Raw genomic sequence first — 17,161 nt, 5'->3', positions numbered from 1 at the left:
ATCATACAGAGAAGTTCTTGCATCTGATATGGGATGCACGGCTACGCGGCTATCAGACTCGAGATATATATTTTCTTACATGGGCATTGTGAGTTAATAATTAAATTTTATTATATAACATACTTACTATATAACATACTTTTTTTCTATATAACATACTTACTAAATTCTTATTCCCTTTCTAACTGCACAGCACAACATGTATCTTGGTGAAAGGTGTTGGCGGCAAAACCATTGTACTTTCGCTGTTCCTATAAGACTACACACAGTTATAGGGGATATTGGCAATATTCAAGCCGAACGCCTAAAAAAAGAAGGTTTGGTCGATGCAACAGAGATAGTGCAAGTTGTTAAAGATTATGATATATATTTACAATACTGGAGAATGGTAACCAACTACAAAGATTATGTGACTCATCCTATTTGGGAAGCCCATACATATGGGTATGTCGGTGACTTGTATACGGAACCAATTGAACAACCTGAACATGTACATATCCCTCCTCCACATCTATTATCCCACGTAAGTGTACTTTCGACTTTTTATTGTACGTTCGATTTTTGTTGGTATATTTGTACTTATGTATTTTATTTTTTCTTGACAGCATGAAGCTTACACATTATTTCAAGAAAATGCTGATTTTAATCAACAATTTCGCGAATTTACATTAAAACAAACGAAGAGAGGATGGACGTTATTATGTCGAAAGAAGCAGAAATACAAAGGCTAAATAATGCGAACGTTGATTTGCAGCAACAACTATCTCTTTTCCGTATGCCGCACACTGTCCAACCTCCCCTTGGATACGGTTCCTTTTCCCAAACAATGCCATCACAAGTTTGGAGTTGTATGAATCAAGGATCAGCTTCAACAATGTCCTCAGTCAATACCAATGCGAGAACGCACATGCCTTTTATGGCACCAAGATCGTCGACTTCGGATAATGATAATATGAAGGGTTAATTTGTTATGACTATTTAGATGACCTGTCTTTGGAGTTATCTTTTCTTATCTTATATAGTATAGTCATATCATATATAGTATAGTCATATCAGGTCACTGACAAACACTTTATCTTTTTTGGAAAACATTTGCGTGAACCCAAAAAAATATCTATTTTTGGTTTTTTTAATGCTCTTGAAAATGGGTTATAAATTAAAGACCTGATCACTCAATATATGAATAACAAACATCTCTTCTTGCTTCTTCATAGTAATGGAACACTATGAGAAAACCGCTCATTATTGCTCTTCTGTTTCTTCTTCATCTTCTTCTTCTAATAGTAGTTTTTATTCCTCGGATGATGATGCAATAGCAATTATGCAAAATAACATGGCCGTTAGTTTGGGAGTCCTTGTTACAAATTCAAAATGGCCTCAAACTCGTATCAGAATACCAAGAGATCGTGAGTCAGGGGCTGAACTTCTATGGAACGACTATTTCTCTCCGTACCCAAACCAACCACCCAATGTTTTTCGCAGAAGATTTAGAATGCGTCGACAATTGTTTAACCGGATAGTGGAAGGTGTTACCAATGCAAACAGATATTTTGTTCAAAAGCCCGATGCTTGTGGAGTTTTAGGATTAAACCCTCATCAAAAAGTAACAGCAGCAGTACGAATGTTAGCTTACGGATGTGCGGCAGATGCAATAGACGAGTACTTACGCATAGGAGAAACAACTGTGCTGGAAGCTACTCGTAGGTTCTGTAAGACGATTGTGAATGTGTATGGGAAAGAATATTTGCGTGAACCAACGGCTGGTGATATTGAACTGTTGCTCAAGCAAAACAAAGACCGGGGATTTCCTGGGATGCTGGGTAGTCTAGATTGCATGCATTGGAAATGGGATAAATGTCCGTCGGCAGAATCTGGGGCTTACACCGCGTATAAAGGGAGCGAAAGTATCGTGTTGGAGGAGTGGTGTCGTATGACCTATGGTTTTGGCATGCTTTTTTTGGTATGCCCGGTCTAACAACGATATTAATGTTATGAACCGTTCATATGTTTTTCGAAGTCTTGTAACAGGAAAAGCACCGCCGGTGAGCTATGAGGTGAACGGACATTCATATGATATGCCGTATTATCTAGGTGATGGAATATACCCAGAGATTCCTACTATTATTATGGCCATTAAACATCCGGTTGGTAGGAAAAAGGAAATATTTTCATCGATGCAAGAGGGTGCAAGAAAAGATGTTGAACGGGGATTTGGTGTACTTCAACAACAATTTGGAATCATCAAACAACCTGCAAGAATGTGGAATCCAGATGTGCTTGCCTATATCATGAAAACTTGTATTATCTTACATAATATGATAGTCGAGGATGAGCGTCTACCCGGTGACTGGCCACATGTTTATGAACAACGTAGCAACGCAGCACCGGTTAATATATTAAGAGGCAATAGTGACGAGTTTTCCCAAATTAGAGCTCAGCAACGCCGACGTGCAATGCGTAACAAAGATGCACATATTCGCTTGCGTGATGACTTGATCGAATATATATGGGCAGAATATGGGAATTAAAAATTGTCGTTTGTCATTTCCTTTCTATGTTAAATTTGGTAATCATCCTCAAGTTTTCCCAAATGATTTTGCTGTACGTTCTATTATCTCTTTGTATGTAAACATCCTCAAGTTTTAATTAAGGTCGTATGTTTCAAAAAAGTAGAAATTTAATTCAAATCAACGGAAGTAAATTTAAAATCCAAAAATTACATAATAATAATGCTAATTGTTCAGATAATAAGAAATTTAAAACATAATAATACTAATAATACTACTAATCACTAAATAGGAGAAATAATTAAGGTTTGAACTATTCCGCCTTTGTGTTAAGATTGGTTTCTTCTATTCCGAACTATCTCCGCCCTGCGAAGTTGGAAGTACTCTTGTTGTACAGGATCCATTTTTTGAAGATCCATCATAATGATGCGAAATTCGTCGTCTTCAGCTTGCTTGGCTATTTTTGCCGCATGTTCAGCTTGTTTTGCTGCAAACTCTGCTGCTCTTTGTTCCATCTTGAATCTTGATTGTGCTTGGTAATGAGTATTGAAATTTTTTTGTTCTTTAATAATTATTCCCATCAATTCCTCTTGGTGACTGGATTTCTCTCTCCCTGTTTTCTTCAATCTTTTTGCTGTTTTTTTCCCCATCTTACGAAGATATGTGTTCTCTATGTCTCCCCCATCTGTGTCGTTACCGGTCTCTCCTTGAGTTGTTGTTTGCGGTCCTTCATCATCTTCCTCGTTATTCTCATAAGTGTCCAAATCATGCGTCGTATCGAATACAAAAGTCGATCGCCGATTATATTTTATATTTTCTAACACAATTGGGTAGCACTCTTCGTGCTTAAATTTTTTCCCATCGTTGCATTCCTTGAACCTCTTGTTAACTTCTTCAAGCTGTTAATGTTTTTAAAAACACTTAAGTACATGGGCGCGTATTAAATATTAGAAAACAATTGTTCGAAAAATCAAGAATGCTTACCTTCTTTTCAGGACCCCATCCAGTATGATATTCACCTTCAACTTCTGCCTCTTTTGCCGAAAATAACGCCACATCTTTACTTATTCCCTGATATCGTTTTTGCCAAGAACTCCAAGACCGCTCTGGATTATTAGGTAAATGAAGTTCAATATCATCCTTGATACGAGTCCACAACGTCGCCTCTGATTGATCAGCTCCAACACTAGAATCTTGAGATATAGATAAATGAATTTTACACATTGTTACATCTTCGATTGCCGTAAAATTTGGACCTCGTGCTACTCTTGGTGCCATTGTAAGCGAATCCGTGATTTGAAAGCAGAAATAATATTTCTTCTTATTGGTGTGATAGATAGTTTGAAGTATTAGTCGTGGGAAAATGTCACAGGATCTCATGTGTATATATAGGTGTTTCTTCCGAAATTTTCAACGTTCCAAAATGTCTTCCAAACTTTCCAACGTTCCAAATTATCCAACGTTCCATTTTCTTCAACGTTCGAATTACCAACGGTATAAAAAAATTTCAAAATCAATTTTGTCTAAGTATTTTAATTTTTTTTTTAAACTCAAGCTTGGGGCGGAGCTATTAAGTCCGCTCAACAACAGGCGTTAACTATATAAACGCCTGGCGTGGGCCGTTAACAATATCAACGCCGGATGGGGCGTTAACTATATATACGCCTGGAGTGGGGCGTTAACTATATCAACGCCGGGATGGGGCGTTAACTATATAAACGCCTGGCGTGGGGCGTTAACTATATCAACGCCTGTCTGGGGCGTTAACTATATATACGCCTGGCGTGGGGCATTAACAATATCAACGCCGGGCTGGGGTGTAATTATAGGTTTGCTCGTCCGTGGACGGACATTCATATGATATGCCGTAATTATAGGTTTGCTCGTCCACTTCCCGGCATTGATATTGTTATGGTCCACGGACGAGCAAACCTATAATTATGGTCCACGGACGAGCAAACCTATAATTACGCCCCATCCCGGCGTTGATATTGTTAATGCCCCACGCCAGGCGTATATATAGTTAACGTCCCAGACAGGCGTTGATATAGTTAACGCCCCACGCCAGGCGTTTATATAGTTAACGCCCCATCCCGGCGTTGATATAGTTAACGCCCCACTCCAGGCGTATATATAGTTAATGCCCCATCCGGTGTTGATATTGTTAACGCCCCACGCCATGCGTTTATATAGTTAACGCTTGTTGTTGAGCGGACTTAATAGCTCCGCCCCAAGCTTGAGTTTAAAAAAAAAATTAAAATACTTAGACAAAATTGATTTTGAAATTTTTTTATACCGTTGGTAATTCGAACGTTGAAGAAAATGGAACGTTGGATAATTTGGAACGTTGGAAAGTTTGGAAGACATTTTGGAACGTTGAAAATTTCGGAAGAAACACCTATATATACACATGAGATCCTGTGACATTTTCCCACGACTAATACTTCAAACTATCTATCACACCAATAAGAAGAAATATTATTTCTGCTTTCAAATCACGGATTCGCTTACAATGGCACCAAGAGTAGCACGAGGTCCAAATTTTACGACAATCGAAGATGTAACAATGTGTAAAATTCATTTATCTATATCTCAAGATTCTAGTGTTGGAGCTGATCAATCAGAGGCGACGTTGTGGACTCGTATCAAGGATGATATTGAACTTCATTTACCTAATAATCCAGAGCGGTCTTGGAGTTCTTGGCAAAAACGATATCAGGGAATAAGTAAAGATGTGGCGTTATTTTCGGCAAAAGAGGCAGAAGTTGAAGGTGAATATCATACTGGATGGGGTCCTGAAAAGAAGGTAAGCATTCTTGATTTTTCGAACAATTGTTTTCTAATATTTAATACGCGCCCATGTACTTAAGTGTTTTTAAAAACATTAACAGCTTGAAGAAGTTAACAAGAGGTTCAAGGAATGCAACGATGGGAAAAAATTTAAGCACGAAGAGTGCTACCCAATTGTGTTAGAAAATATAAAATATAATCGGCGATCGACTTTTGTATTCGATACGACGCATGATTTGGACACTTATGAGAATAACGAGGAAGATGATGAAGGACCGCAAACAACAACTCAAGGAGAGACCGGTAACGACACAAATGGGGGAGACATATAGAACACATATCTTCGTAAGATGGGGAAAAAAGCAGCAAAAAGATTGAAGAAAACAGGGAGAGAGAAATCCAGTCACCAAGAGGAATTGATGGGAATAATTATTAAAGAACAAAAAAATTTCAATACTCATTACCAAGCACAATCAAGATTCAAGATGGAACAAAGAACAGCAGAGTTTGCAGCAAAACAAGCTGAACATGCGGCAAAAATAGCCAAGCAAGCTGAAGACGACGAATTTCGCATCATTATGATGGATCTTCAAAAAATGGATCCTGTACAACAAGAGTACTTCCAACTTCGCAGGGCGGAGATAGTTCGGTATAGAAGAAACCAATCTTAACACAAAGGCGGAATAGTTCAAACCTTAATTATTTCTCCTATTTAGTGATTAGTAGTATTATTAGTATTATTATGTTTTAAATTTCTTATTATCTGAACAATTAGCATTATTATTATGTAATTTTTGGATTTCAAATTTACTTCCGTTGATTTGAATTAAATTTCTACTTTTTTGAAACATACGACCTTAATTAAAACTTGAGGATGTTTACATACAAAGAGATAATAGAACGTACAGCAAAATCATTTGGGAAAACTTGAGGATGATTACCAAATTTAACATAGAAAGGAAATGACAAACGACAATTTTTAATTCCCATATTCTGCCCATATATATTCGATCAAGTCATCACGCAAGCGAATATGTGCATCTTTGTTACGCATTGCACGTCGGCGTTGCTGAGCTCTAATTTGGGAAAACTCGTCACTATTGCCTCTTAATATATTAACCGGTGCTGCGTTGCTACGTTGTTCATAAACATGTGGCCAGTCACCGGGTAGACGCTCATCCTCGACTATCATATTATGTAAGATAATACAAGTTTTCATGATATAGGCAAGCACATCTGGATTCCACATTCTTGCAGGTTGTTTGATGATTCCAAATTGTTGTTCAAGTACACCAAATCCCCGTTCAACATCTTTTCTTGCAACCTCTTGCATCGATGAAAATATTTCCTTTTTCCTACCAACCAGATGTTTAATGGCCATAATAATAGTAGGAATCTCTGGGTATATTCCATCACCTAGATAATACGGCATATCATATGAATGTCCGTTCACCTCATAGCTCACCGGCGGTGCTTTTCCTGTTACAAGACTTCGAAAAACATATGAACGGTTCATAACATTAATATCGTTGTTAGAACCGGGCATACCAAAAAAAGCATGCCAAAACCATAGGTCATACGACACCACTTCCTCCAACACGATACTTTCGCTCCCTTTATACGCGGTGTAAGCCCCAGATTCTGCCGACGGACATTTATCCCATTTCCAATGCATGCAATCTAGACTACCCAGCATCCCAGGAAATCCCCGGTCTTTGTTTTGCTTGAGCAACAGTTCAATATCACCAGCCGTTGGTTCACGCAAATATTCTTTCCCATACACATTCACAATCGTCTTACAGAACCTACGAGTAGCTTCCAGCACAGTTGTTTCTCCTATGCGTAAGTACTCGTCTATTGCATCTGCCGCACATCCGTAAGCTAACATTCGTACTGCTGCTGTTACTTTTTGATGAGGGTTTAATCCTAAAACTCCACAAGCATCGGGCTTTTGAACAAAATATCTGTTTGCATTGGTAACACCTTCCACTATCCGGTTAAACAATTGTCGACGCATTCTAAATCTTCTGCGAAAAACATTGGGTGGTTGGTTTGGGTACGGAGAGAAATAGTCGTTCCATAGAAGTTCAGCCCCTGACTCACGATCTCTTGGTATTCTGATACGAGTTTGAGGCCATTTTGAATTTGTAACAAGGACTCCCAAACTAACGGCCATGTTATTTTGCATAATTGCTATTGCATCATCATCCGAGGAATAAAAACTACTATTAGAAGAAGAAGATGAAGAAGAAACAGAAGAGCAATAATGAGCGGTTTTCTCATAGTGTTCCATTACTATATGAAGCAGAAGAGATGTATTGTTATTCATATATTGAGTGATCAGGTCTTTAATTTATAACCCATTTTCAAGAGCATTAAAAAAACCAAAAATAGATATTTTTTTGGGTTCACGCAAATGTTTTTCCAAAAAAGATAAAGTGTTTGTCAGTGACCTGATATGACTATACTATATATGATATGACTATACTATATAAGATAAGAAAAGATAACTCCAAAGACAGGTCATCTAAATAGTCATAACAAATTAACCCTTCATATTATCATTATCCGAAGTCGACGATCTTGGTGCCATAAAAGGCATGTGCGTTCTCGCATTGGTATTGACTGAGGACATTGTTGAAGCTGATCCTTGATTCATACAACTCCAAACTTGTGATGGCATTGTTTGGGAAAAGGAACCGTATCCAAGGGGAGGTTGGACAGTGTGCGGCATACGGAAAAGAGATAGTTGTTGCTGCAAATCAACGTTCGCATTATTTAGCCTTTGTATTTCTGCTTCTTTCGACATAATAACGTCCATCCTCTCCTTCGTTTGTTTTAATGTAAATTCGCGAAATTGTTGATTAAAATCAGCATTTTCTTGAAATAATGTGTAAGCTTCATGCTGTCAAGAAAAAATAAAATACATAAGTACAAATATACCAACAAAAATCGAACGTACAATAAAAAGTCGAAAGTACACTTACGTGGGATAATAGATGTGGAGGAGGGATATGTACATGTTCAGCAGGTTGTTCAATTGGTTCCGTATACAAGTCACCGACATACCCATATGTATGGGCTTCCCAAATAGGATGAGTCACATAATCTTTGTAGTTGGTTACCATTCTCCAGTATTGTAAATATATATCATAATCTTTAACAACTTGCACTATCTCTGTTGCATCGACCAAACCTTCTTTTTTTAGGCGTTCGGCTTGAATATTGCCAATATCCCCTATAACTGTGTGTAGTCTTATAGGAACAGCGAAAGTACAATGGTTTTGCCGCCAACACCTTTCACCAAGATACATGTTGTGCTGTGCAGTTAGAAAGGGAATAAGAATTTAGTAAGTATGTTATATAGAAAAAAAGTGTTATATAGTAAGTATGTATATAATAAAATTTAATTATTAACTCACAATGCCCATGTAAGAAAATATATATCTCGAGTCTGATAGCCGCGTAGCCGTGCATCCCATATCAGATGCAAGAACTTCTCTGTATGATTCCCATGGGCGCCATGTCACTTGTTCAGCAGTAAGCTTACTCAGTAAATCCCTACAACGGAAAATATCATTTGTATTCTTCGGTACATTCCATTTAGAAGATACGGGCCATTTTTGTTCTGTACTCGCCTCTGGGATTTCTGGTCGACATATGCCCAGGTATTCATACCCCCAAAACTACTCCATCAAAATAATTAGCCAATTTAATAACTTAGCAACAAAATAAACAATGAGAGGAAAAATAACTAGATTGAAAGAATACCTCTAACTTGGAATGGACCACATAGTGCCTTCTGTCTCCTCCCAGATAAACGGAGTGCCGCATACAATTTCGAAAACGCAGCACCACCCCAGTCATACGTGGAAACTACATCAAGATTTTCAAAAGCAGCTAACCATCCAGCATCAATATAAGTCTTTGCATTAGAAAAGAAAAAATGTCCCAAAACATACATGAAAAAGGCAATTGCTACTCTATGAGCAAGGGTGCTATCATTTTCAGCCGCAACCAACTTGTCTTCGAAGAAATATGACCTTAAATATTTAATTGTAATTGAATTTGAAACCCACGACGGTGCTTTTGGACAGAGCGTGACATCTTGGATATCCGGAAAGATATGCTCACGAACATGTTCAAATTGGTACTTCCCCGAATCATAAGGAACATCAGGCCCATCACCGATACTCAGTCCAGTCAACATGAGCCAATCTAGGGGGGAATCCCATCTCACCAAATGGGAAGTGAAAAGTGTTTGTTGTATCCCAAAACCGCTCAGCAATATAATCAACCATTGAATGGTTGGTTTCGCTACATTGTATGTCCAGTAAATTTTGCCATCCCGCTTTTTCAATAATATATTTAGCTCTAGGACAGTGTTGTGAAATAGTTTGATAGTGATGAATTACCGATGCCAAAGATCCACGATGTTGATACTTCAATTTGTGCTCCCCTGTAAATGTGATGTCCGTAGTAGCGTGCGGTTTATCATCTTGCAGTATAGGAAACCTCCCTAACCGGGGAATATCAACCTCCTTAATTGTACCAGTAGGGATTAAGTTATAATCCTCTTCGGCTACAGATTTTTGTTTCTTGTTCGTCTTCATGCGACCATTGAACCGCGCTGTGAATTTGTTCAACATCTGTGCACACACAATATAGATGCAGTTACATTATTAAAAGACCAACCCTCATTAACGAATATTTTTATTAGTCCATCACCATTTATATTCCAAATACTATAAATCCTTAACACAAACCATATCAATTCCAAATTCTATAATTCCACAAACACAAATTAAATCGTCACCGATGCATTTCGAAAATCATTACAAGATTCCACAACCCAATTTAATCACTTCAAGATTCCATAAAAATCACTAAAAAATCAATTCCATACTCACGCAATTAGCTCTTCTACATATGTAACTCCCAAAATTTACATAACTACAATTTACATAACTAAAATTAATCACCTCAAAATTCAATAAAAACAATACAAATTCAATTATTGGTAACCATATTCACATACAACATGCAGAAAAGCAATAATTAATCCAATAATTTACATAACTACAATAATTTAAAATTAATCCAATAATTTTAAAATTAATCCAATAATTTACATAACTACAACTATTGATAACCATATTCACTAAAATTAATTACCAACAGACAACATGCAGAAAAGCAATAAAAGGAAGCTCTCAATTGAAATAGGTTGATTGAAACAGATGAAGGGTGAGAACTATTTCCCACATAATCTACATAACCACAGATTTTTACAATACCCAAAAATTATAAATCTATTCCGCCCACAAATTAGATCTTCTATAACTATTTTCGGCAAAAATTTAACCAAATTTACATAAGCAGCAAATAGTGTTTTTTTCACATACATATTAATCTCTAAAAAAGCATAAAACACACATACCCAATTAAATTTAACCAATTTCATATTCATATTTGTTCGTTAAAACCCAATTTTATATAAACTAATTTTAACAAATAAAACCCTAAATAATTATACAACGATAAAACAAAAGAGATTAAGAAAAAAAAACATACCTCTTTTGTAACCCGGGTTCATCAAGTATCTCGTTTTTTTCTTTTCTTTTACTTGCTCGTTACTGTGATGTATCTCGTTTTTTTCTTTTCTTTTGGTTCAGAAGCTGTGTTTGTGGGCGGTAGAAACAAAGAGGAGGTAGAAAAGAAAAGAAGAAGACGGAGAAGATTAGGGTAAAGGGCAAGTGAACACGTTGGCTATACGTGGTGGTTAGAGATTGTCTGGGCTTTAATTCCACACGTGCTCGATACGTGTGTTAATACAAGTCCAACACTATACGTACGCCTGCCATGAGGCGTTGATTCCTTCATTCGCCTGAGTGAAACCAAGCGTTGATTATACGTACGCCTGAGAGAAGAGTGAGGCGTTGATTATACGTACTCCTGAGAGAAGAGAAGCGTTGATTATACGTACGCCTGAGTGAGGCGTTGATTATACGTACGCCTGAATGAGGCGTTGATTATACGTTCGCCTGAAACAGGCGTTGATTATACGTACGCCTCAAAACAGGCGTTGATTATACGTACGCTTCGTTCAGGCGTTGATTATACGTCCGCCACACCAGGCGTTGATTATACGTACGCCCCTTCTCCGAGCGTGAACTATATGTACGCCCCACAACCAGCGTATTCTTTACCAACGCCCCACAACCAGCGTTAACTATATCTCCGCCCAGCCCAAACGAAGATGATACAAACGCTCCACATGCAAGCGTGGATTATACGTCCGCCCGACTAAATATACTCCACTGCCTTAACGTGACACTACAGACTAAACTCAAATTTGATCGTTTGTTTTGGTCTTTGATCTTTGGTTTTGATCGTACCACTGTGGACGCTCTTAGATGACTTTATAAGAGCCCTTGATACTAACTCGTTGAACTAGAGTTTCTTAATTAAACTTGCACATAGTAAAGTAGACATGAAAATCTCAGTTTTATCTTTTTCTTCCTGTAGCATTGGCAATACCTGCTCCTCCTAATGAAGAAGTTGAAACTCCTTCACTCCCAGGTTGAAGATCGAAGCAGCTACAAGCATCTCCACTCCCAGGTTGAAGATTGTTTATTCAATTCCATCTTTATAAAGCATCTACAAGGTCCAACCTCATTCTCAGGTTGCTTATGTTGCATTAAGAGTGGGAATGTCCACTGATTGAGGGGTCGGATACTGCGATGCATAATGCAAAAAGTTAAATATTGACAAGGTCTTGTTTATTAGCTACAACGGTATTTGAAATTTCATTTCAGTATGAATGTTAGTTTGCTGATAGGTTTATTTTCTTACATTATCTTCTGAATGGAAGTGTGATGTATACTTATTGAATTTGATTATAACTTAAGATTTTTTGTTCTCAACATTGCAATGAATATATCTAATAGAGAGGAAGTATTTTTTCTTTCAAAAACAAATTCAGAGATTCTAATGCAAAAATAATGGATGACTAAATACAACCCATGTTTGGGTTAAATACAACATAGTTATTGAATTTGATTATAACTTAAGATTTTTTGTTCTCAACATTGCAATGAATATATCTAATAGAGAGGAAGTATTTTTTCTTTCAAAAACAAATTCAGAGATTCTAATGCAAAAATAATGGATGACTAAATACAACCCATGTTTGGGTTAAATACAACATAGTTATTCTATTTTACTTTCTTTTGAAATAGTTCAATACAACCTAAAAGTAATTCAACCGGGATATTTCTTGTTCATCGACTTTTTGTATTTCTTCTCTTCTTCCTGTCATAACAAAATTTATATCATCACTTGTTCTTGAAACTCACCTATAATTGAGTGGTGATCATTAGTATAACACATATAGAGCACGATTTATAAAGGGATAACAATACTACTCGAGGGTGATACCATTTCATATAGGACAAATAAATGCTAATAGATCCTGACCGTTAGATCACCCAATTGGTATCACCGCGATAATAGTGGTATCCCCTTTATAAATCACGAGATATAGTTTTGAAATATTGTATATGGATCAATCTTATTGATCAGCATTTTACGCGATTTGACGGTTAGTAATATATACAAATTTGACGGATTTGATGAATACATAACTCCATCTAGTTCCATTTTTTTTAATAAAAACTAAAAGTCACCATTATTGTTTATATTAATAAACTTTAACCCTAAATTCATTGTAGTCTAATCATACGAACATTGTTTTTTCTTTTAAACAATCATCCGCCATTATCACGATTTCTTTTTTTTCTTGAAGCACGCATTTTATTGGTAGAAGATTAGGTTACAATTTGACGTGGGTATGTGGTACCCACAGAGTCATGGAAAATTACTTGACTAATACAAACAGAGAATGATTGGTCCCAAATTTTGGTTGAAAGATTTCCCATTTGACTTCCGTCTTCCGCATGATTGGCCAAGCCATCCGCTTCTTGATTTCCTTCTTTGTAGTTGTGTTGGTTAGCAGCCTGCGGAATCTGTCGTATTCTATTCTTTATTTCTTGAATCATCCCTGAGATGTGCCAAGGAGGATCATTAGAAGATGTGAAAAACGAAGGATCATTCCAAGCTATGTCCGTCGATGGAAATAGGGAGAGAAATTGGTGAAATCATTATTTACGGTTATTGATTAAAAAACATAGGGCTATTGACGAATTAGGGAAAATAAATAGTCAAGGGGTTGCTGTTAGACCATAGCTCGGTTGAGCCCACCAAGCGTTGGTATGCCAAGTTTGATTGTCATATATTAGTCAAACAAAACCCAATTAAAGAGTTGCTTGGTTATGTAACGTGAGACAACTTCGTATAGGTTAGACTAGAAAGATTAGGATTATGACACATACACGTATTACTCGAAGACTTGAAGAATGTGAAGAAGTAACAAGCTACAACGACGACATCATCCTTCCTCTCGAGGTTAGTAATATTTTGACTTGAACTGTTTCATTCCTAACGTATCTTTCAAGTCGTGCTATATTGAAAACATAACTGCGAAGCTGTGAGTGATTATACTCTAGTAGTGAGACATGATCACATGATCATAGTATTAAGAAATTAGAATACGAAGTATAACGCTTATCTTTTGAACTTCGTATATAAGACATCGACATAATCGTACGAATTCTATTATGATTATCTGTATGGGTAAAGATGAAGATTTCATCCTAGGAAACAATGTTTATATTTTTTTAAAGGAAGTACATTCATGAACTTGTTTTATGAATCGAAAGGGAAATCTCTAGGATTATTGGTATTGTTATACATTGCATATCTTTGGATTACCAATATGTATGAGTTAGTAGAACCGATCATAACTTGTTATGTATCTTGGTAAAAGTAGTCACAGTGGCTGACTTATGTATTGGTATGATTTTTATTAGTGTAACCAATCCTAAGTAATCACCTAAGATGATATGATCGATATTTGTAGTGGTGTAACCGATCCTAGTAATTGATATGACCAATCAAAAAATAGTTGTGTAATCGATCCTTGTAATTGGTGTAACCGATCCTAGTGAATCGTGTAACTGATCACAAGTAATACCATGAGAATATGGTAGCCGTTCCTGGTAATTGACGTAAATCCTGGTAACTGATGTAACCGATCCTAGTAACCATATTAAGATAGAACCGATCCTTGTGTTTGGTAGAACCGTAAACCCATGATTAGTGTATTGATATTTGATCAATCACATAGTTGTTCTTGGAATACAGATGAACCAATTCTAAACTTGTTTGGAAGTGTGGCATAATCGATTTCAAGATTTGTAAATATGAAAGAGGATTTACAAAGAAAAGGATGTCGACATACTTTGAACATGTTCAGTAACTCTTATCTTTTATTGTTCAAAGATATTCCTTAATTACTCAAGGAGATCCCAGACCGAAATAAATTAAGAATCTTTTAATTAAGGTTGTTAGTTTTATATGCTTTTAATTAACAACAATTAAATGCATATCTCTGGAAAATAAAAATTGGTAACGTGCATTTACTAATTGGAGATTTTCTAATGATATTACGGAAATATTGGACAAAGCATTTCCAGGAATTATGAAAACCGATTTGGGCATTTATTACATATCTTAAAAATGATTCGGTTTTGGAAATTCCTTGGTGTCCAAACATCATTGGTCTATAAATACCCAAGTTTGCATTTCGAGCAAACTATCCTAAGAGCCAGGCAAAGTTCATATTTTGTAGTTTCTGGTGGAGCCGTCTATTCGGAGAGGAAAGTACCCTAATAGGCGAAATCTCTTACGACCGCTCGTTTAAAGACTTTTGTGGGATCAAGAAGCGATATACGAGTACCGTTGGCGAGAAACTGGATAAATGCAGTTTATTTTAGTTTTCGATTGATTTGATTGACTAACGGTTGTTTAACTTTGATTGCCCTAGTTTGTTTATTCTTGAGAATCTTTTATTCTGATATAAGATTCACTCAAACTAGATCGAAGTGTCGACGGGATCTTTAGAACTTTTTGTAGATCTAAAGACATCTTGTGATAATCCATTGTTAATAGACTTAGTTCTGTGTGTGATTGATCATAAGAGATTCAAATGGTGTTGTGCAGGTGTTTATTGAAGATTAAAGAAGATTTGAAGACAAAGAAGATTTCTGATTTGTTTTTTATATCTTTGGGTGTGCACAAACCTTAATCGGATGGGATCCAACTAGAATCAAATTTATTCGATTGTTTAGTTGTGTAAGATCGACATCACCTTATAGTTTCTTGTTTGATTCTATATTGATTGATTCTATATTCATATGAAAGAATCAAGAGAGTTGTTACCAAACAAATTTGTTGTTCCTTTACTGTTTGGAATACGATCCAAAGGAATTTTTCCGGTGCGTGCACTTACTGAATGTCAGAAGCGCAGGGATACTGAAGAAACTAGGTGAACTATAGGTTTAGTTGCTTGGTCTCAACTATATGAAGTTTGTTAGATTTTGTATATCGGCTTAATTCTGAGAGTATTCAATTTTGGACTAGGTCCCGTTTTTTTTTTTTTTTGCATTTGCGGTTTCCTCGTTAACAAAATATTGTTGTGTCTTTTACTTTTTTATTTCCGCAATTATAATTATTTATTATAATTAAAAGTAAAATACACAAACGTTAACTCTGTATTACTTGATAGTGAGAGTTTGGTTAAGTCCGAACCTATTATAAAGTAATCACACTTTGATTGTTGTTTTGTCTCGATCTCGTATCCATAGACGATCACACAAAGTGTGAATGCCGATTTGTAGTATTGTCTCGACTTTGTTCATAGACAATCACTTTCGTTAAGAGTACTTATAGGTGGATAATTTAAAGATTGTGGTGTATTTGGGTACCCTCTTCTTTTCAATTGGTATCAGAGCAGGAAAACACGAAAATATCTAACAATTTGTGTTTGGTGCAATCCAACCTATATGAAAAGCATCTATGGAAGATTCAGTTAACATACTAGCGGGATTAGATGACTCAAAGTTGTTTGAATTAAAAACAAACAATGGAATTGTTGAGTCTTTACGATCAAAAGAAGTTTGGTTTTTAGAAGAATGTCAATTATATCTCAGACTCACTGAAGATCCTAAAGACATAATGAATCGAAAACTCATTGAATTCGCTAAAATTGAGAAATAAATCAGTGATTTGTCTTTAGAACTCAAACTTTATGAGTTAAAGGAAGAGGAGTCTTTTAAAAAGTCATGCAAAATCCTCAGTGATAGTCAACTATTACAAGATGAAGTGGATAGTTTTCTTTCAGAACTTGAACTCATTAAGCAAACTTCAAAAGAACCAATTTCTGAAAGAAGTCAGTTTTTGCATGATTATCGTATGAATTTTCTCTAGATACTTTAGATTCTGAATCTAGACCTGCTAATTCGAACTCTAAAGAAGTCTATTCAGATAGTATTATCTGTAAGACTAGTGATTCATCTTGTTCAAGCACTGTGTTCAGAGAAAATAAACTGACTATTGGTAAAAAAAAATCCCGAATCATTCATGGAATATATGAGGCCCATGAACATGTTCGGAAATGGGCTTTCTACTTCTCTAAAATAATGGGTTTCGAATCCATAGGGAAAGCCTCAAACCGATCCATGTGGAACCGATTCTCAACCGACATCTTCGGTAATAAAACCAAAGAATGAAAATTCAGTTCTCATTCTTTTCTTCACAGATTCGAAAAACAGAGGAAAAACTCACCTCAAATCGGAGATTGTTTTCAGTTTCGATCTTCTTCTCTGTTCGATATCAAAAAGTGATTCTATCCCTTTCAATCATCAAAGGGTTCTTGTTATTTGCTCCATTTCCGCACCAAGGAA

The sequence above is a fragment of the Papaver somniferum genome, unplaced genomic scaffold (genome assembly GCF_003573695.1).
Source record: "Papaver somniferum cultivar HN1 unplaced genomic scaffold, ASM357369v1 unplaced-scaffold_32, whole genome shotgun sequence".
Classification (NCBI taxonomy): Eukaryota; Viridiplantae; Streptophyta; class Magnoliopsida; order Ranunculales; family Papaveraceae; genus Papaver; species Papaver somniferum.
The sequence above is the reverse complement of the archived record's forward strand: the minus strand, read 5'-3'. Positions refer to the sequence as shown.